Source organism: Oncorhynchus tshawytscha, linkage group LG23, assembly GCF_018296145.1.
Source record: "Oncorhynchus tshawytscha isolate Ot180627B linkage group LG23, Otsh_v2.0, whole genome shotgun sequence".
Taxonomy (NCBI): domain Eukaryota; kingdom Metazoa; phylum Chordata; class Actinopteri; order Salmoniformes; family Salmonidae; genus Oncorhynchus; species Oncorhynchus tshawytscha.
Genome location: NC_056451.1, coordinates 21119128 through 21144795, shown reverse-complemented (window position 1 = coordinate 21144795; position 25668 = coordinate 21119128). Strand labels below are relative to the sequence as shown.

The window sequence follows — 25668 nt, the reverse complement described above, 5'->3', positions numbered from 1 at the left end:
TGGTGTTGTGTGAAGTCAGAAAATAATTTATGTGTTTCCTTCCAGTCTGGCAGTCCTGCTAAATTAATTTTCTTCTTAGAAATAAGTTTGCAGCAGAAGCAGAAGAGGCTGTTTCTTTCAGAATACACCAACCAACTTCTAGGGATTTTTTCACCACTCACCAAGGTCTTCCTGAAATACTGGTGGCGGCAACTTCTTCCATCACACTCACTCCTTGGGAAAACAAAGTTGATGGTACCTAACTTAGTCCTCTGCAAACGAGTTGTGTCCGAATTCTGTTTGTCAGAACCGAAGGCCAGTCAATAGGGTCTGTAGACAGTGGTTCATCCTCGGCAGCAGGGTCTGTAGACAGTGGTTCATCCTCGGCAGCAGGATCTGTAGACAGTGGTTCATCCTCGGCAGCAGGATCTGTAGACGGTGGTTCATCCTCGGCAGCAGGGTCTGTAGACAGTGGTTCATCCTCGGCAGCATGGTCTGTAGACGGTGGTTCATCCTCGGCAGCAGGGTCTGTAGACAGTGGTTCATCCTCGGCAGCATGGTCTGTAGACGGTGGTTCATCCTCGGCAGCATGGTCTGTAGACGGTGGTTCATCCTCGGCAGCATGGTCTGTAGACAGTGGTTCATCCTCGGCAGCAGGGTCTGTAGACAGTGGTTCATCCTCGGCAGCAGGATCTGTAGACGGTGGTTCATCCTCGGCAGCAGGGTCTGTAGACAGTGGTTCATCCTCGGCAGCAGGATCTGTAGACGGTGGTTCATCCTCGGCAGCAGGGTCTGTAGACAGTGGTTCATCCTCAGCAGCATGGTCTGTAGACGATGGTTCATCCTCGGCAGCATGGTCTGTAGACGGTGGTTCATCCTCGGCAGCAGGGTCTGTAGACAGTGGTTCATCCTCGGCAGCAGGGTCTGTAGACAGTGGTTCATCCTCGGCAGCAGGATCTGTAGACGGTGGTTCATCCTCGGCAGCAGGATCTGTAGACGGTGGTTCATCCTCGGCAGCAGGATCTGGTGGGGATGCTGCTACAGGCATTTCTAATGGGCATTAGTTTACACATGTGATTCACAGCTTTTATAGTGGTAGAACATCCCACAAACATATCCAGTAATAATGAAATCATCATTGTTACCTACAATATGGAAACTTAAAACTTTGCAAAAGGGAAATTATTTATTCTGTTTATGTTATGCAGGCATGCACACATAAACACATGTGTGTGTACCTACACACACACATGCCCGTGCGCACAAACACATCTGAAGAATCCTGCTGGGGAGAAGTGGAAGCAAATGGGTCTTCATCCTCATCCTCAGGCTCAGACAACATTTGTGAAGACACCTGTGTGGGTGAGGAGGTGGATGGCTCCTCATCCTGAGGCGCCGAGATAATTCTGAAGAGGCCTGCTTGACTGAGGAGGTAGATAGCTCCTCATCCTGGCCAGTGCCAGAGGGTGCTGGCCTCTGAATTTGCATTGAAATACAGTATATGAGTCTGACACCCTAAATACATTTGTTGCACAATTAAATATACATGTCATTATGTCATTAATTTTCAGAATAGGAACCAATTCAATTTCAGAACCAATTGAACCATACAACCTCCTTGGCTAATTCTAGGCATAAGTCACCCCAAAAGACTCAATATGCAGTTTTGGTGTTCTGGACTGCTGTCGTGTGAAGTCAGCAGTCCAAAATATCAGCATAATATAGATGTCTTTTAATTTAGCCTACAGCATTGGACATTCCCCTTACTGAGCTCAGGACCTAGTCAATACAATCACAGAAAACCTTTATGATGTCACCTCAATGAAAGTTAACCAAATCAATAATGTGCTAGTTAGGTTGTAATCATTTTGCTGCAGGCTACACACATTATCATGATGAAACTGTGTGAAATTATATGCAATATTGCGTAAGTTAGTTGGACAGAAAACGGAATATTGTTGCCCTATATGTAAGGGCCTATTTCAATAGCCTATTTCACTAGCCTATAACACTAGCCTATAACACTAGCCTATTTCACTAGCCTATAACACTAGCCTATAACACTAGCCTATAACACTAGCCTATAACACTAGCCTATAACACTAGCCTATAACACTAGCCTATTTCACTAGCCTATAACACTAGCCTATTTCACTAGCCTATAACACTAGCCTATTTCACTAGCCTATAACACTAGCCTATAACACTAGCCTATAATACTAGCCTATAACACTAGCCTATTTCACTAGCCTATAACACTAGCCTATAACACTAGCCTATAACACTAGCCTATTTCACTGGCCTATAACACTAGCCTATTTCACTAGCCTATAACACTAGCCTATTTCACTAGCCTATAACACTAGCCTATAACACTGGCCTATAACACAGCCTATAACACTAGCCTAGAACACTAGCCTATAACACTAGCCTATAACACTGGCCTATAACACTAGCCTATAACACTAGCCTATTTCACTAGCCTATAACACTAGCCTATTTAACTAGCCTATAACACTAGTCTAGAACACTAGCCTATAACACTAGCCTATAACACTAGCCTATAACACTAGCCTATTTCACTAGCCTATAACACTAGCCTATAACACTAGCCTATAACACTAGCCTATAACACTAGCCTATAACAATAGCCTATTTCACTAGCCTATAACACTAGCCTATAACAATAGCCTATTTCACTAGCCTATAACACTAGCCTATAACACTAGCCTATAACAATAGCCTATTTCACTACCCTATAACACTAGCCTATAACACTAGCCTATTTCACTAGCCTATTTCACTAGCCTATAACACCAGCCTATAACACTAGCCTATAACACTAGCCTATAACAATAGCCTATTTCACTAGCCTATAACACTAGCCTATAACACTATAACACTAGCCTATAACACTAGCCTATAACACTGGCCTATAACACTACCCTATAACACTAGCCTATAACACTAGCCTATAACACTAGCCTATAACACTACCCTATAACACTGGCCTATAACACTGCCTATAACACTACCCTATAACACTAGCCTATAACACTAGCCTATAACACTGCCCTATAACATAATACTACTATAACACTAGCCTATAACACTAGCCTATAACACTAGCCTATAACACTAGCCTATAACACTAGCCTATAACACTACCCTATAACACTAGCCTATAACACTACCCTATAACACTAGCCTATAACACTGCCTATAACACTAGCCTATAACACTACCCTATAACACTAGCCTATAACACTGCCCTATAACACTAGCCTATAACACTGCCTATAACACTAGTCTATAACACTAGCCTATAACACTAGTCTATAACACTATAACACCCTATAACACTAGCCTATAACACTAGCCTATAACACTAGTCTATAACACTAGCCTATAACACTAGCCTATAACACTAGCCTATAACACTAGCCTATAACACTAGCCTATAACACTAGCCTATAACACTAGTCTATAACACTAGCCTATAACACTAGCCTATAACACTAGCCTATAACACTAGCCTATAACACTAGCCTATAACACTAGCCTATAACACTAGCCTATAACACTAGCCTATAACACTAGCCTATAACACTAGCCTATAACACTAGCCTATAACACTAGCCTATAACACTAGTCTATAACACTAGTCTATAACACTACCCTATAACACTAGCCTATAACACTAGTCTATAACACTACCCTATAACACTAGCCTATAACACTAGTCTATAACACTAGTCTATAACACTAGCCTATAACACTAGTCTATAACACTAGCCTATAACCCTAGCCTATAACACTAGTCTATAACACTAGCCTATAACACTAGCCTATAACCCTAGCCTATAACACTAGCCTATAACACTAGCCTATAACACTAGCCTATAACACTAGCCTATAACACTAGCCTATAACACTAGTCTATAACACTAGTCTATAACACTAGCCTATAACACTAGCCTATAACACTAGTCTATAACACTAGCCTAGTCTATAACACTAGCCACTAGTCTATAACACTAGCCTATAACACTAGCCTATAACACTAGCCTATAACACTAGCCTATAACACTAGTCTATAACACTAGTCTATAACACTAGTCTATAACACTAGCCTATAACACTAGTCTATAACACTAGCCTATAACACTAGCCTATAACACTAGTCTATAACACTAGCCTATAACACTAGTCTATAACACTAGCCTATAACACTAGTCTATAACACTAGCCTATAACACTAGTCTATAACACTAGCCTATAACACTAGCCTATAACACTAGCCTATAACACTAGCCTATAACACTAGTCTATAACACTAGCCTATAACACTAGCCTATAACACTAGCCTATAACACTAGCCTATAACACTAGCCTATAACACTAGCCTATAACACTAGCCTATAACACTAGCCTATAACACTAGCCTATAACACTAGCCTATAACACTAGTCTATAACACTAGCCTATAACACTAGCCTATAACACTAGCCTATAACACTAGCCTATAACACTAGCCTATAACACTAGTCTATAACACTAGCCTATAACACTAGCCTATAACACTAGCCTATAACACTAGCCTATAACACTAGCCTATAACACTAGTCTATAACACTGGCCCTATAACACTGGCCTATAACACTGCCTATAACACTAGCCTATAACACTAGCCTATAACACTAGCCTATAACACTGGCCTATAACACTAGCCTATAACACTGGCCTATAACACTAGCCTATAACACTAGCCTATAACACTGCCTATAACACTAGCCTATAACACTGGCCTATAACACTGGTCTATAACACTAGCCTATAACTATAACACTGGCCTATAACACTAGCCTATAACACTAGCCTATAACACTGGCCTATAACACTAGTCTATAACACTAGCCTATAACACTAGCCTATAACACTAGCCTATAACACTAGCCTATAACACTAGCCTATAACACTAGTCTATAACACTAGTCTATAACACTAGCCTATAACACTAGCCTATAACACTAGCCTATAACACTAGCCTATAACACTACTATAACACTAGTCTATAACACTATAACACTAGCCTATAACACTAGCCTATAACACTAGCCTATAACACTAGTCTATAACACTAGTCCTATAACACTAGCCTATAACACTAGCCTATAACACTAGTCTATAACACTAGTCTATAACACTAGTCTATAACACTAGTCTATAACACTAGCCTATAACACTAGCCTATAACACTAGCCTATAACACTAGCCTATAACACTAGCCTATAACACTAGTCTATAACACTAGCCTATAACACTAGCCTATAACACTAGCCTATAACACTAGTCTATAACACTAGTCTATAACACTAGCCTATAACACTAGCCTATAACACTAGCCTATAACACTAGCCTATAACACTAGCCTATAACACTAGCCTATAACACTAGCCTATAACACTAGCCTATAACACTAGCCTATAACACTAGCTATAACACTAGCCTATAACACTAGCCTATAACACTAGCCTATAACACTAGTCTATAACACTAGCCTATAACACTAGTCTATAACACTAGCCTATAACACTAGTCTATAACACTAGTCTATAACACTACCTATAACACTAGCCTATAACACTAGTCTATAACACTAGCCTATAACACTAGCCTATAACACTAGCCTATAACACTAGCCTATAACACTGCCTATAACACTGGCCTATAACACTAGCCTATAACACTGGCCTATAACACTAGCCTATAACACTAGCCTATAACACTAGCCTATAACACTAGCCTATAACACTGCCTATAACACTAGTATATAACACTAGCCTATAACACTAGGCCTATAACACTAGCCTATAACACTAGTCTATAACACTAGCCTATAACACTAGCCTATAACACTAGCCTATAACACTAGCCTATAACACTGGCCTATAACACTAGCCTATAACACTAGCCTATAACACTAGCCTATAACACTAGCCTATAACACTAGCCTATAACACTAGCCTATAACACTAGCCTATAACACTAGCCTATAACACTAGCCTATAACACTAGCCTATAACACTAGCCTATAACACTAGCCTATAACACTAGCCTATAACACTGGCCTATAACACTAGCCTATAACACTAGCCTATAACACTAGCCTATAACACTGGCCTATAACACTAGCCTATAACACTAGCCTATAACACTAGCCTATAACACTAGCCTATAACACTGGCCTATAACACTAGCCTATAACACTAGCCTATAACACTAGCCTATAACACTAGCCTATAACACTAGCCTATAACACTGCCTATAACACTAGCCTATAACACTAGTCTATAACACTAGCCTATAACACTAGCCTATAACACTAGCCTATAACACTAGCCTATAACAACTAGCCTATAACACTAGCCTATAACACTAGCCTATAACACTAGCCTATAACACTAGCCTATAACACTAGCCTATAACACTAGCCTATAACACTAGCCTATAACACTAGCCTATAACACTAGCCTATAACACTAGCCTATAACACTAGCCTATAACACTAGCCTATAACACTAGCCTATAACACTAGCCTATAACACTAGCCTATAACACTAGCCTATAACACTAGTCTATAACACTAGCCTATAACACTAGCCTATAACACTAGCCTATAACACTAGCCTATAACACTAGCCTATAACACTAGCCTATAACACTAGCCTATAACACTAGCCTATAACACTAGTCTATAACACTAGCCTATAACACTAGCCTATAACACTAGCCTATAACACTAGCCTATAACACTAGCCTATAACACTAGCCTATAACACTAGCCTATAACACTAGCCTATAACTGCCTATAACACTAGCCTATAACACTAGCCTATAACACTAGCCTATAACACTAGCCTATAACACTAGCCTATAACACTGGCCTATAACACTGGCCTATAACACTAGTCCTATAACACTGGCCTATAACACTAGCCTATAACACTGGCCTATAACACTAGCCTATAACACTAGCCTATAACACTAGCCTATAACACTAGCCTATAACACTAGCCTATAACACTAGCCTATAACACTGGCCTATAAATACTAGCCTATAACACTAGCCTATAACACTGGCCTATAACACTAGCCTATAACACTGGCCTATAACACTAGCCTATAACACTAGCCTATAACACTAGCCTATAACACTAGCCTATAACACTGGCCTATAACACTAGCCTATAACACTAGCCTATAACACTGGCCTATAACACTAGCCTATAACACTAGCCTATAACACTAGCCTATAACACTAGCCTATAACACCTATAGCTAGCTATAACACTAGCCTATAACACTAGCCTATAACACTAGCCTATAACACTAGCCTATAACACTGGCCTATAACACTAGCCTATAACACTGGCCTATAACACTAGCCTATAACACTAGCCTATAACACTGGCCTATAACACTAGCCTATAACACTAGCCTATAACACTAGCCTATAACACTAGCCTATAACACTAGCCTATAACACTGGCCTATAACACTAGCCTATAACACTAGCCTATAACACTAGCCTATAACACTAGCCTATAACACTAGCCTATAACACTAGCCTATAACACTAGCCTATAACACTAGCCTATAACACTAGCCTATAACACTAGCCTATAACACTAGCCTATAACACTAGCCTATAACACTAGTCTATAACACTAGCCTATAACACTAGCCTATAACACTACCCTATAACACTAGCCTATAACACTGGCCTATAACACTAGCCCTATAACACTAGCCTATAACACTAGCCTATAACACTGGCCTATAACACTACCTATAACACTAGCCTATAACACTGGCCTATAACACTAGCCTATAACACTAGCCTATAACACTAGCCTATAACACTGGCCTATAACACTAGCCTATAACACTAGCCTATAACACTAGCCTATAACACTAGCCTATAACACTAGCCTATAACACTAGCCTATAACACTAGCCTATAACACTAGCCTATAACACTAGCCTATAACACTAGCCTATAACACTAGCCTATAACACTAGCCTATAACACTAGCCTATAACACTAGCCTATAACACTAGCCTATAACACTAGCCTATAACACTAGCCTATAACACTAGCCTATAACACTAGCCTATAACACTAGCCTATAACACTGGCCTATAACACTAGCCTATAACACTAGCCTATAACACTAGCCTATAACACTAGCCTATAACACTAGCCTATAACACTAGCCTATAACACTAGCCTATAACACTAGCCTATAACACTAGCCTATAACACTAGCCTATAACACTAGCCTATAACACTAGCCTATAACACTAGGCCTATATAACACTAGCCTATAACACTAGCCTATAACACTGGCCTATAACACTAGCCTATAACACTAGCCTATAACACTAGCCTATAACACTAGCCTATAACACTAGCCTATAACACTAGCCTATAACACTAGCCTATAACACTAGCCTATAACACTAGCCTATAACACTAGCCTATAACACTAGCCTATAACACTAGCCTATAACACTAGCCTATAACACTAGCCTATAACACTAGCCTATAACACTAGCCTATAACACTAGCCTATAACACTAGCCTATAACACTAGCCTATAACACTAGCCTATAACACTAGCCTATAACACTAGCCTATAACACTAGCCTATAACACTAGCCTATAACACTAGCCTATAACACTAGCCTATAACACTAGCCTATAACACTAGCCTATAACACTAGCCTATAACACTAGCCTATAACACTAGCCTATAACACTAGCCTATAACACTAGCCTATAACACTAGCCTATAACACTAGCCTATAACACTAGCCTATAACACTGCCCTATAACACTAGCCTATAACACTGGCCTATAACACTAGCCTATAACACTAGCCTATAACACTAGCCTATAAACACTAGCCTATAACACTAGCCTATAACACTAGCCTATAACACTAGCCTATAACACTAGCCTATAACACTAGCCTATAACTGGCCTATTTCTGGCCTATAACACTAGCCTATAACACTAGCCTATAACACTAGCCTATAACACTAGCCTATTTCACTAGCCTATAACACTAGCCTATAACACTAGCCTATAACACTAGCCTATAACACTAGCCTATAACACTAGCCTATAACACTAGCCTATAACACTGGCCTATAACACTAGCCTATAACACTAGCCTATAACACTAGCCTATAACACTGGCCTATAACACTATGCCTATAACACTAGCCTATAACACTAGCCTATAACACTAGCCTATAACACTAGCCTATAACACTAGCCTATAACACTAGCCTATAACACTAGCCTATAACACTAGCCTATAACACTAGCCTATAACACTAGCCTATAACACTAGCCTATAACACTAGCCTATAACACTAGCCTATAACACTAGCCTATAACACTAGCCTATAACACTAGCCTATAACACTAGCCTATAACACTAGCCTATAACACTAGCCTATAACACTAGCCTATAACACTAGCCTATAACACTAGCCTATAACACTAGCCTATAACACTGCCTATAACACTAGCCTCTATAACACTAGCCTATAACACTACCTATAACACTAGCCTATAACACTAGCCTATAACACCTATAACACTAGCCTATAACACTAGCCTATAACACTAGTCTATAACACTAGCCTATAACACTAGCCTATAACACTAGCCTATAACACTAGTCTATAACACTAGCCTATAACACTAGTCTATAACACTAGCCTATAACACTAGCCTATAACACTAGCCTATAACACTAGCCTATAACACTAGCCTATAACACTAGCCTATAACACTAGCCTATAACACTAGCCTATAACACTAGCCTATAACACTAGCCTATAACACTGGCCTATAACACTAGCCTATAACACTAGCCTATAACACTAGCCTATAACACTAGCCTATAACACTGGCCTATAACACTGGCCTATAACACTGGCCTATAACACTGGCCTATAACACTGGCCTATAACACTAGCCTATAACACTAGCCTATAACACTAGCCTATAACACTAGCCTATAACACTAGCCTATAACACTAGCCTATAACACTAGCCTATAACACTAGCCTATAACACTAGCCTATAACACTGCCTATAACACTAGCCTATAACACTAGCCTATAACACTAGTCTATAACACTGGCCTATAACACTAGCCTATAACACTAGCCTATAACACTAGCCTATAACACTAGCCTATAACACTAGTCTATAACACTAGTCCTATAACACTAGCCTATAACACTAGCCTATAACACTAGCCTATAACACTAGCCTATAACACTAGCCTATAACACTAGCCTATAACACTAGCCTATAACACTAGCCTATAACACTAGCCTATAACACTAGCCTATAACACTAGCCTATAACACTAGCCTATAACACTAGCCTATAACACTAGCCTATAACACTAGCCTATAACACTAGCCTATAACACTAGCCTATAACACTAGCCTATAACACTAGCCTATAACACTAGCCTATAACACTAGTCTATAACACTAGCCTATAACACTAGCCTATAACACTGGCCTATAACACTAGCCTATAACACTGGCCTATAACACTAGTCTATAACACTAGCCTATAACACTAGCCTATAACACTAGCCTATAACACTAGCCTATAACACTAGCCTATAACACTAGTCTATAACACTAGTCTATAACACTAGCCTATAACACTAGCCTATAACACTAGCCTATAACACTAGCCTATAACACTAGCCTATAACACTACCTATAACACTAGCCTATAACACTAGCCTATAACACTAGCCTATAACACTAGCCTATAACACTAGTCTATAACACTAGTCTATAACACTAGCCTATAACACTAGCCTATAACACTAGTCTATAACACTAGTCTATAACACTAGTCTATAACACTAGTCTATAACACTAGTCTATAACCCTAGCCTATAACACTAGTCTATAACACTAGTCTATAACACTAGTCTATAACACTAGTCTATAACACTACCCTATAACACTAGCCTATAACACTCGTCTATAACACTACCCTATAACACTAGGCTATAACACTAGCCTATAACCCTAGCCTATAACCCTAGCCTATAACACTAGCCTATAACACTAGCCTATAACACTAGCCTATAACACTAGCCTATAACACTAGCCTATAACACTAGCCTATAACACTAGCCTATAACTGGCCTATAACACTAGCCTATAACACTGGCCTATAACACTAGCCTATAACACTAGCCTATAACACTGGCCTATAACACTAGCCTATAACACTAGCCTATAACACTAGCCTATAACACTAGCCTATAACACTAGCCTATAACACTAGCCTATAACACTAGCCTATAACACTAGCCTATAACACTAGCCTATAACACTAGCCTATAACACTAGCCTATAACACTAGCCTATAACACTAGCCTATAACACTAGCCTATAACACTAGCCTATAACACTAGCCTATAACACTAGCCTATAACACTAGCCTATAACACTGGCCTATAACACTAGCCTATAACACTAGCCTATAACACTAGCCTATAACACTAGCCTATAACACTAGCCTATAACACTAGCCTATAACACTAGCCTATAACACTAGCCTATAACACTAGCCTATAACACTGGCCTATAACACTAGCCTATAACACTAGCCTATAACACTAGTCTATAACACTAGCCTATAACACTAGCCTATAACACTAGCCTATAACACTAGCCTATAACACTAGCCTATAACACTAGCCTATAACACTAGCCTATAACACTAGCCTATAACACTAGCCTATAACACTAGTCTATAACACTAGCCTATAACACTAGCCTATAACACTAGCCTATAACACTAGCCTATAACACTAGGCCTATAACACTAGCCTATAACACTAGCCTATAACACTAGCCTATAACACTAGTCTATAACACTAGTCTATAACACTAGCCTATAACACTAGCCTATAACACTAGCCTATAACACTAGCCTATAACACTAGCCTATAACACTAGTCTATAACACTAGCCTATAACACTAGCCTATAACACTAGCCTATAACACTAGCCTATAACACTAGTCTATAACACTAGCCTATAACACTAGCCTATAACACTAGCCTATAACACTAGCCTATAACACTAGCCTATAACACTAGCCTATAACACTAGCCTATAACACTAGTCTATAACACTAGCCTATAACACTAGCCTATAACACTAGCCTATAACACTAGCCTATAACACTAGCCTATAACACTAGCCTATAACACTAGCCTATAACACTGGCCTATAACACTGGCCTATAACACTAGCCTATAACACTAGCCTATAACACTAGCCTATAACACTAGCCTATAACACTGGCCTATAACACTAGCCTATAACACTAGCCTATAACACTAGCCTATAACACTAGCCTATAACACTAGCCTATAACACTAGCCTATAACACTAGCCTATAACACTAGCCTATAACACTAGCCTATAGCACTAGCCTATAACACTGGCCTATAACACTAGCCTATAACACTAGCCTATAACACTAGCCTATAACACTAGCCTATAACACTAGCCTATAACACTAGCCTATAACACTAGCCTATAACACTAGCCTATAACACTGGCCTATAACACTAGTAACACTGCCTATAACACTAGCCTATAACACTAGCCTATAACACTAGCCTATAACACTAGCCTATAACACTAGCCTATAACACTAGCCTATAACACTAGCCTATAACACTAGCCTATAACACTAGCCTATAACACTAGCCTATAACACTAGCCTATAACACTAGCCTATAACACTAGCCTATAACTATTTCACTAGCCTATAACACTAGCCTATAACACTGGCCTATAACACTAGCCTATAACACTAGCCTATAACACTAGCCTATAACACTAGCCTATAACACTAGCCTATAACACCTATAACACTGGCCTATAACACTGGCCTATAACACTAGCCTATAACACTAGCCTATAACACTAGCCTATAACACTAGCCTATAACACTAGCCTATAACACTAGCCTATAACACTGCCTATAACACTACCTATAACACTAGCCTATAACACTAGCCTATAACACTAGCCTATAACACTGGCCTATAACACTGGCCTATAACACTAGCCTATAACACTAGGCCTATAACACTAGCCTATAACACTGGCCTATAACACTAGCCTATAACACTGGCCTATAACACTGGCCTATAACACTGGCCTATAACACTAGCCTATAACACTAGCCTATAACACTAGCCTATAACACTGGCCTATAACACTGCTATAACACTAGCCTATAACACTAGCCTATAACACTGGCCTATAACACTAGTCTATAACACTAGCCTATAACACTGGCCTATAACACTGGCCTATAACCTAGCCTATAACACTGCCTATAACACTGGCCTATAAACACTGGTCTATAACACTAGCCTATAACACTAGCCTATAACACTAGCCTATAACACTGGCCTATAACACTAGCCTATAACACTAGCCTATAACACTGGCCTATAACACTGCCTATAACACTAGCCTATAACACTGGCCTATAACACTGGCCTATAACACTGCCTATAACACTAGCCTATAACACTGGCCTATAACACTAGCCTATAACACTAGCCTATAACACTGGCCTATAACACTAGCCTATAACACTAGCCTATAACACTGGCCTATAACACTGGCCTATAACACTGGCCTATAACACTAGCCTATAACACTGGCCTATAACACTAGCCTATAACACTAGCCTATAACACTGGCCTATAACACTAGCCTATAACACTGGCCTATAACACTAGCCTATAACACTGGCCTATAACACTGGCCTATAACACTAGCCTATAACACTAGCCTATAACACTGGCCTATAACACTAGCCTATAACACTAGCCTATAACACTAGCCTATAACACTAGCCTATAACACTTCAGCCTATAACACTGGCCTATAACACTGGCCTATAACACTAGCCTATTTCACTAGCCTATAACACTAGCCTATAACACTAGCCTATAACACTGGCCTATAACACTAGCCTATAACACTAGCCTATAACACTAGCCTATTTCACTAGCCTATAACACTAGCCTATAACACTAGCCTATTTCACTAGCCTATAACACTAGCCTATAACACTAGCCTATAACACTAGCCTATTTCACTAGCCTATAACACTATAACACTAGCCTATAACACTAGCCTATAACACTAGCCTATAACACTAGCCTATAACACTAGCCTATAACACTGGCCTATAACACTAGCCTATAACACTAGCCTATAACTAGCCTATAACACTAGCCTATAACACTGGCCTATAACACTGCCTATAACACTAGCCTATAACACTAGCCTATAACACTGCCTATAACACTAGCCTATAACACTGGCCTATAACACTGGCCTATAACACTGGCCTATAACACTACCCTATAACACTGGCCTATAACACTGCCTATAACACTAGCCTATAACACTAGCCTATAACACTAGCCTATAACACTGGCCTATAACACTAGTCTATAACACTGCCTATAACACTAGCCTATAACACTGCCTATAACACTAGCCTATAACACTAGCCTATAACACTGGCCTATAACACTAGCCTATAACACTGGCCTATAACACTAGCCTATAACACTAGCCTATAACACTGGCCTATAACACTAGCCTATAACACTAGCCTATAACACTAGCCTATAACACTAGTCTATAACACTAGCCTATAACACTAGCCTATAACACTAGCCTATAACACTAGCCTATAACACTGGCCTATAACACTACCCTATAACACTAGCCTATAACACTAGCCTATAACACTAGCCTATAACACTAGCCTATAACACTAGCCTATAACACTGGCCTATAACACTAGTCTATAACACTAGGCCTATAACACTAGTCTATAACACTGGCCTATAACACTAGCCTATAACACTGGCCTATAACCCTGGCCTATAACACTGGCCTATAACACTGCCTATAACACTAGCCTATAACACTAGCCTATAACACTGGCCTATAACACTAGCCTATAACACTGGCCTATAACACTGGCCTATAACACTAGCCTATTTCAATAGCCTATAACACTAGCCTATTTCACTGGCCTATAACACTAGCCTATTTCACTGGCCTATAACACTAGCCTATAACACTGGCCTATAATACTGGCCTATAACACTGGCCTATAACACTAGCCTATAACACTAGCCTATAACACTAGCCTATAATACACTAGCCTATAACACTAGCCTATTTCACTAGCCTATAACACTGGCCTATAACACTGGCCTATAACACTAGCCTATAACACTAGCCTATAACACTAGCCTATAACACTAGCCTATAACACTAGCCTATAACACTAGCCTATAACACTGGCCTATAACACTGGCCTATAACACTGCCTATAACACTGGCCTATAACACTAGCCTATAACACTGGCCTATAACACTGGCCTATTTCACTGGCCTATAACACTGGCCTATAACACTAGCCTATAACACTAGCCTATAACACTGGCCTATAACACTGGCCTATAACACTGGCCTATAACACTAGCCTATAACACTAGCCTATAACACTGGCCTATAACACTGGCCTATAACACTAGCCTATAACACTGGCCTATAACACTAGCCTATAACACTGGCCTATAGCTGGCCTATAACACTAGCCTATAACACTAGCCTATAACACTAGCCTATAACACTAGCCTATAACACTAGCCTATAACACTAGCCTATAACACTAGCCTATAACACTAGCCTATAACACTAGCCTATAACACTAGCCTATAACACTAGCCTATAACACTAGCCTATAACACTAGCCTATAACACTAGCCTATAACACTGCCTATAACACTAGCCTATAACACTAGCCTATAACACTGGCCTATAACACTAGCCTATAACACTGGCCTATAACACTGCCTATAACACTAGCCTATAACACTGGCCTATAACACTAGCCTATAACACTAGCCTATAACACTAGCCTATAACACTGGCCTATAACACTAGCCTATAACACTGGCCTATAACACTGGCCTATAACACTAGCCTATAACACTAGCCTATAACACTAGCCTATAACACTAGCCTATAACACTGCCTATAACACTGGCCTATAACACTGCCTATAACACTGGCCTATAACACTAGCCTATAACACTGGCCTATAACACTAGCCTATAACACTGGCCTATAACACTGGCCTATAACACTGGCCTATAACACTGGCCTATAACACTGGCCTATAACACTGGCCTATAACACTGGTCTATAACACTAGCCTATAACACTAGTCTATAACACTACCTATAACACTAGCCTATAACACTAGCCTATAACCCTGGCCTATAACACTGGCCTATAACACTAGCCTATAACACTAGTCTATAACACTGTCTATAACACTAGCCTATAACACTAGCCTATAACCTAGCCTATAACACTGGCCTATAACACTGGCCTATAACACTGGCCTATAACACTAGCCTATAACACTGGCCTATAACACTGGCCTATAACCCTAGCCTATAACACTAGCCTATAACACTAGTCTATAACACTAGCCTATAACACTAGCCTATAACACTAGCCTATAACACTAGCCTATAACACTAGCCTATAACCTAGCCTATAACACTAGCCTATAACACTAGCCTATAACACTAGCCTATAACACTAGCCTATAACACTAGCCTATAACACTAGCCTATAACACTAGTCTATAACACTAGCCTATAACACTAGCCTATAACACTAGCCTATAACACTAGCCTATAACACTAGCCTATAACACTGGTCTATAACACTAGCCTATAACACTAGCCTATAACACTAGCCTATAACACTAGCCTATAACACTAGCCTATAACACTAGCCTATAACACTAGCCTATAACACTAGCCTATAACACTAGCCTATAACACTAGTCTATAACACTAGTCTATAACACTACCTATAACACTAGCCTATAACACTAGTCTATAACACTAGCCTATAACACTAGCCTATAACACTAGCCTATAACCTAGCCTATAACACTAGCCTATAACACTAGTCTATAACACTAGCCTATAACACTAGCCTATAACACTAGCCTATAACACTAGCCTATAACACTAGTCTATAACACTAGTCTATAACACTAGCCTATAACACTAGCCTATAACACTAGCCTATAACACTAGCCTATAACACTAGCCTATAACACTAGCCTATAACACTAGCCTATAACACTAGCCTATAACACTAGCCTATAACACTAGCCTATTTCACTAGCCTATAACACTAGCCTATAACACTAGCCTATAACACTAGCCTATTTCACTAGCCTATAACACTAGCCTATAACACTAGCCTATAACACTAGCCTATAACACTAGCCTATAACACTAGCCTATAACACTAGCCTATAACACTAGCCTATAACACTAGCCTATTTCACTATATAACACTAGCCTATTTCACTAGCCTATAACACTAGCCTATAACACTAGCCTATAACACTAGCCTATAACACTAGCCTATAACACTAGCCTATAACACTAGCCTATAACACTGGCCTATAACACTGGCCTATAACACTAGCCTATATAACACTAGCCTATAACACTAGCCTATAACACTAGCCTATAACACTAGCCTATAACACTACCTATAACACTGGCCTATAACACTAGCCTATAACACTAGCCTATAACACCTAGCTGCTATAACACTAGCCTATAACACTGGCCTATAACACTAGCCTATTTCACTAGCCTATAACACTGGCCTATAACACTAGCCTATAACACTAGCCTATAACACTAGCCTATAACACTAGCCTATAACACTAGCCTATAACACTAGCCTATAACACTAGCCTATAACACTAGCCTATAACACTAGCCTATAACACTAGCCTATAACACTAGCCTATAACACTAGCCTATAACACTAGCCTATAACACTAGCCTATAACACTAGCCTATAACACTAGCCTATAACACTAGCCTATAACACTAGCCTATAACACTAGCCTATAACACTAGCCTATAACACTGCCTATAACACTAGCCTATAACACTAGCCTATAACACTAGCCTATAACACTAGCCTATAACACTAGCCTATAACTAGCCTATAACACTAGCCTATAACACTAGCCTATAACACTAGCCTATAACACTGCCTATAACACTAGCCTATAACACTAGCCTATAACACTAGCCTATAACACTACCCTATAACACTAGCCTATAACACTGCCTATAACACTAGCCTATAACACTAGCCTATAACACTACCCTATAACACTGGCCTATAACACTAGCCTATAACACTAGCCTATAACACTAGCCTATAACACTAGCCTATAACACTAGCCCTATAACACTAGCCTATAACACTAGCCTATAACACTAGCCTATAACACTAGCCTATAACACTAGCCTATAACACTAGCCTATAACACTAGCCTATAACACTAGCCTATAACACTAGTCTATAACACTACCCTATAACACTAGCCTATAACACTAGCCTATAACACTAGCCTATAACACTAGCCTATAACACTAGCCTATAACACTAGTCTATAACACTAGCCCTATAACACTAGCTATAACACTAGCCTATAACACTAGCCTATAACACTAGCCTATAACACTAGCCTATAACACTAGCCTATAACAATAGCCTATAACACTAGCCTATAACACTAGCCTATAACACTAGCCTATAACACTAGCCCTATAACACTAGTCTATAACACTAGCCTATAACACTAGCCTATAACACTAGCCTATAACACTAGCCTATAACACTAGCCTATAACACTAGCCTATAACACTAGCTATAACACTAGCCTATAACACTAGCCTATAACACTAGCCTATAACACTAGCCTATAACACTAGCCTATAACACTAGCCTAGTCTATAACACTAGCCTATAACACTAGCCTATAACACTAGCCTATAACACTAGCCTATAACACTAGCCTATAACACTAGTCTATAACACTAGCCTATAACACTAGCCTATAACACTAGCCTATAACACTAGCCTATAACCTAGCCTATAACACTAGCCTATAACACTAGCCTATAACACTAGCCTATAACACTAGTCTATAACACTAGTCTATAACACTAGCCTATAACACTAGCCTATAACACTAGCTATAACACTAGCCTATAACACTAGCCTATAACACTAGCCTATAACACTAGCCTATAACACTAGCCTATAACACTAGTCTATAACACTAGCCTATAACACTAGCCTATAACACTAGCCTATAACACTAGCCTATAACACTAGCCTATAACACTAGCCTATAACACTAGCCTATAACACTAGCCTATAACACTAGCCTATAACACTAGCCTATAACACTAGTCTATAACACTAGCCTATAACACTAGTCTATAACACTAGCCTATAACACTAGCCTATAACACTAGCCTATAACACTAGCCTATAACACTAGCCTATAACACTAGCCTATAACACTAGTCTATAACACTAGCCTATAACACTAGCCTATAACACTAGTCTATAACACTAGCCTATAACACTAGCCTATAACACTAGCCTATAACACTAGCCTATAACACTAGTCTATAACACTAGTCCTATAACACTAGTCTATAACACTAGCCTATAACACTAGCCTATAACACTAGTCTATAACACTAGCCTATAACACTAGCCTATAACACTAGCCTATAACACTAGCCTATAACACTAGCCTATAACACTAGCCTATAACACTAGCCTATAACACTAGCCTATAACACTAGCCTATAACACTAGCCTATAACACTGGCCTATAACACTAGCCTATAACACTAGTCTATAACACTAGCCTATAACACTAGCCTATAACACTAGCCTATAACACTAGCCTATAACCTAGCCTATAACACTAGTCTATAACACTAGCCTATAACACTAGCCTATAACACTGGCCTATAACACTAGCCTATAACCCTAGCCTATAACACTAGCCTATAACACTAGCCTATAACACTAGCCTATAACACTAGTCTATAACACTAGCCTATAACACTACCCTATAACACTAGCCTATAACACTAGGCTATAACACTAGCCCTATAACACTAGCCTATAACACTAGCCTATAACCTAGCCTATAACACTAGCCTATAACACTAGTCTATAACACTAGCCTATAACACTAGCCTATAACACTAGCCTATAACACTAGTCTATAACACTAGTCTATAACACTAGTCTATAACCCTAGCCTATAACACTAGCCTATAACACTAGCCTATAACACTAGCCTATAACACTAGCCTATAACACTAGCCTATAACACTAGCCTATAACACTAGCCTATAACACTAGTCTATAACACTAGCCTATAACACTAGTCTATAACACTAGTCTATAACACTAGCCTATAACACTAGCCTATAACACTAGCCTATAACACTAGCCTATAACACTAGTCTATAACACTAGTCTATAACACTAGCCTATAACACTAGCCTATAACACTAGTCTATAACACTAGTCTATAACACTAGTCTATAACACTAGTCTATAACACTAGTCTATAACCCTAGCCTATAACACTAGTCTATAACACTAGTCTATAACACTAGTCTATAACACTAGTCTATAACACTACCCTATAACACTAGCCTATAACACTAGCCTATTTCACTAGCCTATAACACTAGCCTATAACACTAGCCTATAACACAAGCCTATAACACTAGCCTAGAACACTAGCCTATAACACTAGCCTATAACACTAGCCTATAACACTAGCCTATAACACTAGCCTATAACACTAGCCTATTTCACTAGCCTATAACACTAGCCTATTTCACTAGCCTATAACACTAGCCTATAACACTAGCCTATAACACAAGCCTATAACACTAGCCTAGAACACTAGCCTATAACACTAGCCTATAACACTAGCCTATAACACTAGCCTATTTCACTAGCCTATAACACTAGCCTATAACACTAGCCTATAACACTAGCCTATAACACTAGCCTATAACACTAGCCTATAACAATAGCCTATTTCACTAGCCTATAACACTAGCCTATAACAATAGCCTATTTCACTAGCCTATAACACTAGCCTATAACACTAGCCTATAACAATAGCCTATTTCACTACCCTATAACACTAGCCTATAACACTAGCCTATTTCACTAGCCTATTTCACTAGCCTATAACACTAGCCTATAACACTAGCCTATAACACTAGCCTATAACAATAGCCTATTTCACTAGCCTATAACACTAGCCTATAACACTAGCCTATAACACTAGCCTATAACACTAGCCTATAACACTAGCCTATAACACTAGCCCTATAACACTAGCCTATAACACTAGCCTATAACACTACCCTATAACACTAGCCTATAACACTACCCTATAACACTAGCCTATAACACTACCCTATAACACTAGCCTATAACACTAGCCTATAACACTAGTCTATAACACTAGCCTATAACACTAGCCTATAACACTACCCTATAACACTAGCCTATAACACTAGCCTATAACCCTAGCCTATAACACTAGCCTATAACACTAGCCTATAACACTAGTCTATAACACTACCCTATAACACTAGCCTATAACACTAGCCTATAACACTAGCCTATAACACTAGCCTATAACACTAGCCTATAACACTAGCCTATAACAATAGCCTATAACACTAGCCTATAACACTAGCCTATAACACTAGCCTATAACACTAGCCTATAACACTAGTCTATAACACTAGCCTATAACACTAGCCTATAACACTACCCTATAACACTAGCCTATAACACTAGCCTATAACCCTAGCCTATAACACTAGTCTATAACACTAGCCTATAACACTAGCCTATAACACTAGCCTATAACACTAGCCTATAACACTAGCCTATAACCCTAGTCTATAACACTAGCCTATAACACTACCCTATAACACTAGCCTATAACACTAGCCTATAACCCTAGCCTATAACACTAGTCTATAACACTAGCCCTATAACACTAGCCTATAACACTAGCCTATAACACTAGCCTATAACACTAGCCTATAACCCTAGCCTATAACACTAGCCTATAACACTAGCCTATAACACTAGCCTATAACACTAGTCTATAACACTAGTCTATAACACTAGCCCTATAACACTAGCCTATAACACTAGCCTATAACACTAGCTTTATAACACTAGCCTATAACACTAGCCTATAACACTAGCCTATAACCCTAGCCTATAACACTAGCCTATAACACTAGTCTATAACACTAGCCTATAACACTAGCCTATAACACTAGCCTATAACACTAGTCTATAACACTAGTCTATAACACTAGCTATAACCTAGCCTATAACACTAGCCTATAACACTAGCCTATAACACTAGCCTATAACACTAGTATATAACACTAGCCTATAACACTAGCCTATAACACTAGCCTATAACACTAGTCTATAACACTAGCCTATAACACTAGTCTATAACACTAGCCTATAACACTAGCCTATAACACTAGCCTATAACACTAGCCTATAACACTAGCCTATAACACTAGCCTATAACACTAGCCTATAACACTAGCCTATAACACTAGCCTATAACACTAGTCTATAACACTAGCCTATAACACTAGCCTATAACACTAGCCTATAACACTAGCCTATAACACTAGCCTATAACACTAGCCTATAACACTAGCCTATAACACTAGCCTATAACACTAGCCTATAACACTAGCCTATAACACTAGCCTATAACACTAGCCTTAGCTTATATAACACTAGCCTATAACACTAGCCTATAACACTAGCCTATAACACTAGCCTATAACACTAGCCTATAACACTAGCCTATAACACTAGCCTATAACACTAGCCTATAACACTAGCCTATAACACTAGCCTATAACACTAGCCTATAACAACACTAGCCTATAACACTAGTCTATAACACTAGCCTATAACACTAGCCTATAACACTAGCCTATAACACAAGTCTATAACACTAGCCTATAACACTAGCCTATAACACTAGTCTATAACACTAGTCTATAACACTAGTCTATAACACTAGCCTATAACACTAGTCTATAACACTAGTCTATAACACTAGCCTATAACACTAGTCTATAACACTAGTCTATAACACTAGTCTATAACACTAGCCTATAACACTAGCCTATAACCTAGCCTATAACACTAGTCTATAACACTAGCCTATAACACTAGCCTATAACACTAGCCTATAACACTAGCCTATAACACTAGCCTATAACACTAGTCTATAACACTAGCCTATAACACTACCCTATAACACTAGCCTATAACACTAGCCTATAACCCTAGCCTATAACACTAGTCTATAACACTACCCTATAACACTAGCCTATAACACTAGCCTATAACACTAGCCTATAACACTAGCCTATAACCTAGCCTATAACACTAGCCTATAACACTAGCCTATAACACTAGCCTATAACACTAGCCTATAACACTAGTCTATAACACTAGTCTATAACACTACCTATAACACTAGCCTATAACACTAGTCTATAACACTAGTCTATAACACTAGCCTATAACACTAGCCTATAACACTAGCCTATAACACTAGCCTATAACACTAGCCTATAACACTAGTCTATAACACTAGCCTATAACACTAGCCTATAACACTAGTCTATAACACTAGTCTATAACACTAGTCTATAACACTAGTCTATAACACTAGCCTATAACACTAGCCTATAACACTAGCCTATAACACTAGCCTATAACACTAGTCTATAACACTAGTCTATAACACTAGCCTATAACTCTAGCCTATAACACTAGCCTATAACACTAGTCTATAACACTAGTCTATAACACTACCCTATAACACTAGCCTATAACACTAGCCTATAACACTAGCCTATAACACTAGCCTATAACACTAGCCTATAACACTAGTCTATAACACTAGCCTATAACACTAGCCTATAACACTAGTCTATAACACTAGTCTATAACCCTAGCCTATAACCCTAGCCTATAACACTACCCTATAACACTAGCCTATAACACTAGTCTATAACACTAGTCTATAACACTAGCCTATAACACTAGTCTATAACACTACCCTATAACACTAGTCTATAACACTAGCCTATAACACTAGCCTATAACACTAGTCTATAACACTAGCCTATAACACTAGCCTATAACACTAGCCTATAACACTAGCCTATAACACTAGCCTATAACACTAGCCTATAACACTAGCCTATAACACTAGCCTATAACACTAAGCCTATAACACTAGCCTATAACAATAGCCTATAACACTAGCCTATAACACTAGCCTATAACACTAGCCTATTTCACTAGCCTATAACACTAGTCTATAACACTAGCCTATAACACTAGCCTATAACACTAGTCTATAACACTAGCCTATAACACTAGCCTATAACACTAGCCTATAACACTAGTCTATAACACTAGCCTATAACACTAGCCTATAACACTAGCCTATAACACTAGCCTATAACACTAGCCTATAACAATAGCCTATAACACTAGCCTATAACACTAGCCTATTTCACTAGCCTATAACACTAGTCTATAACACTAGCCTATAACACTAGCCTATAACACTAGTCTATAACACTAGCCTATAACACTAGCCTATTTCATTACAGGCATAATATTATACTCATAAAGAGATGACGTAGCTACATACCTTTATCTTTTGCACATTTCTCCTCTTCTTCTTTCCTCTTTTTCCTAAACTGGGCATCTGACGCCTTAGACCTTTTCTTATCCAATTGTGTTGATTTGTCACTCCAGCAATAATACATTACCCATCCCCCAACCAAGAGTCAAGACTAAACCAATTCACCTTGGTGGTGTGCAGACTGTTTTTATATAATTCTTAACGATTTCGCACAAACCCCCCCGAAAAAGCAACAATATGTCTGTGAAACTATATATTCACAGTATTATGAATGAATTGTGGTTTATTTGGGAGCATTTTGTATTGTAACTGATTTTACTAATTGCATTAGTACTGTACAAAGTTAGAGGTGCGCTATTTGATAGATTCCACCGTTCCTCCTACCTCGGGCTTCCAGTAGGGAGACTTGAGGTCAACCAATACCCGCCCCCCTCTCCATCTCGTACTTCTGGGTGGGAGACCTTCCCAGGTAGTAGCCTGCCTAGCTTACAAGCTAGATAAAGGAAGCTTCCAGAAAACACTTCCAGTAGCATTAGTGCAGCCTCACGTTGGTGTGTACTACCTGGTACAACAGCTACCCTAAGTTCTTCAAGAACAAGCTACAGACAGCTCAGAATAGAATGTCATGTTGGCCCTTCTCAGCTCAGTGAACTACAGTGGCTATCAGTTGAAGCTGAGATTAGCCCATGAAACTGTGTATGTACAGTCCCCCAGTGTCTAAAGAACTCTCTTATTACTGTTAGGGACTCTCATTCCTACACCATGAGAGGCAGTGCCACAGATTTCGTGCCATGTTGGTTCAAGAGCAGTAGAGTGGAACA

The 25668-nt window shown here is 39.2% G+C and overlaps 1 protein-coding gene across 2 annotated transcripts in view; it reads left to right on the top strand.

Annotated features, from left to right (window-relative positions):
• The window catches only part of nphs1 (NPHS1 adhesion molecule, nephrin), a 91038-nt gene that overhangs the window by 46323 nt on the left and 19047 nt on the right, over nucleotides 1-25668 (top strand). The window lies entirely within an intron of this gene.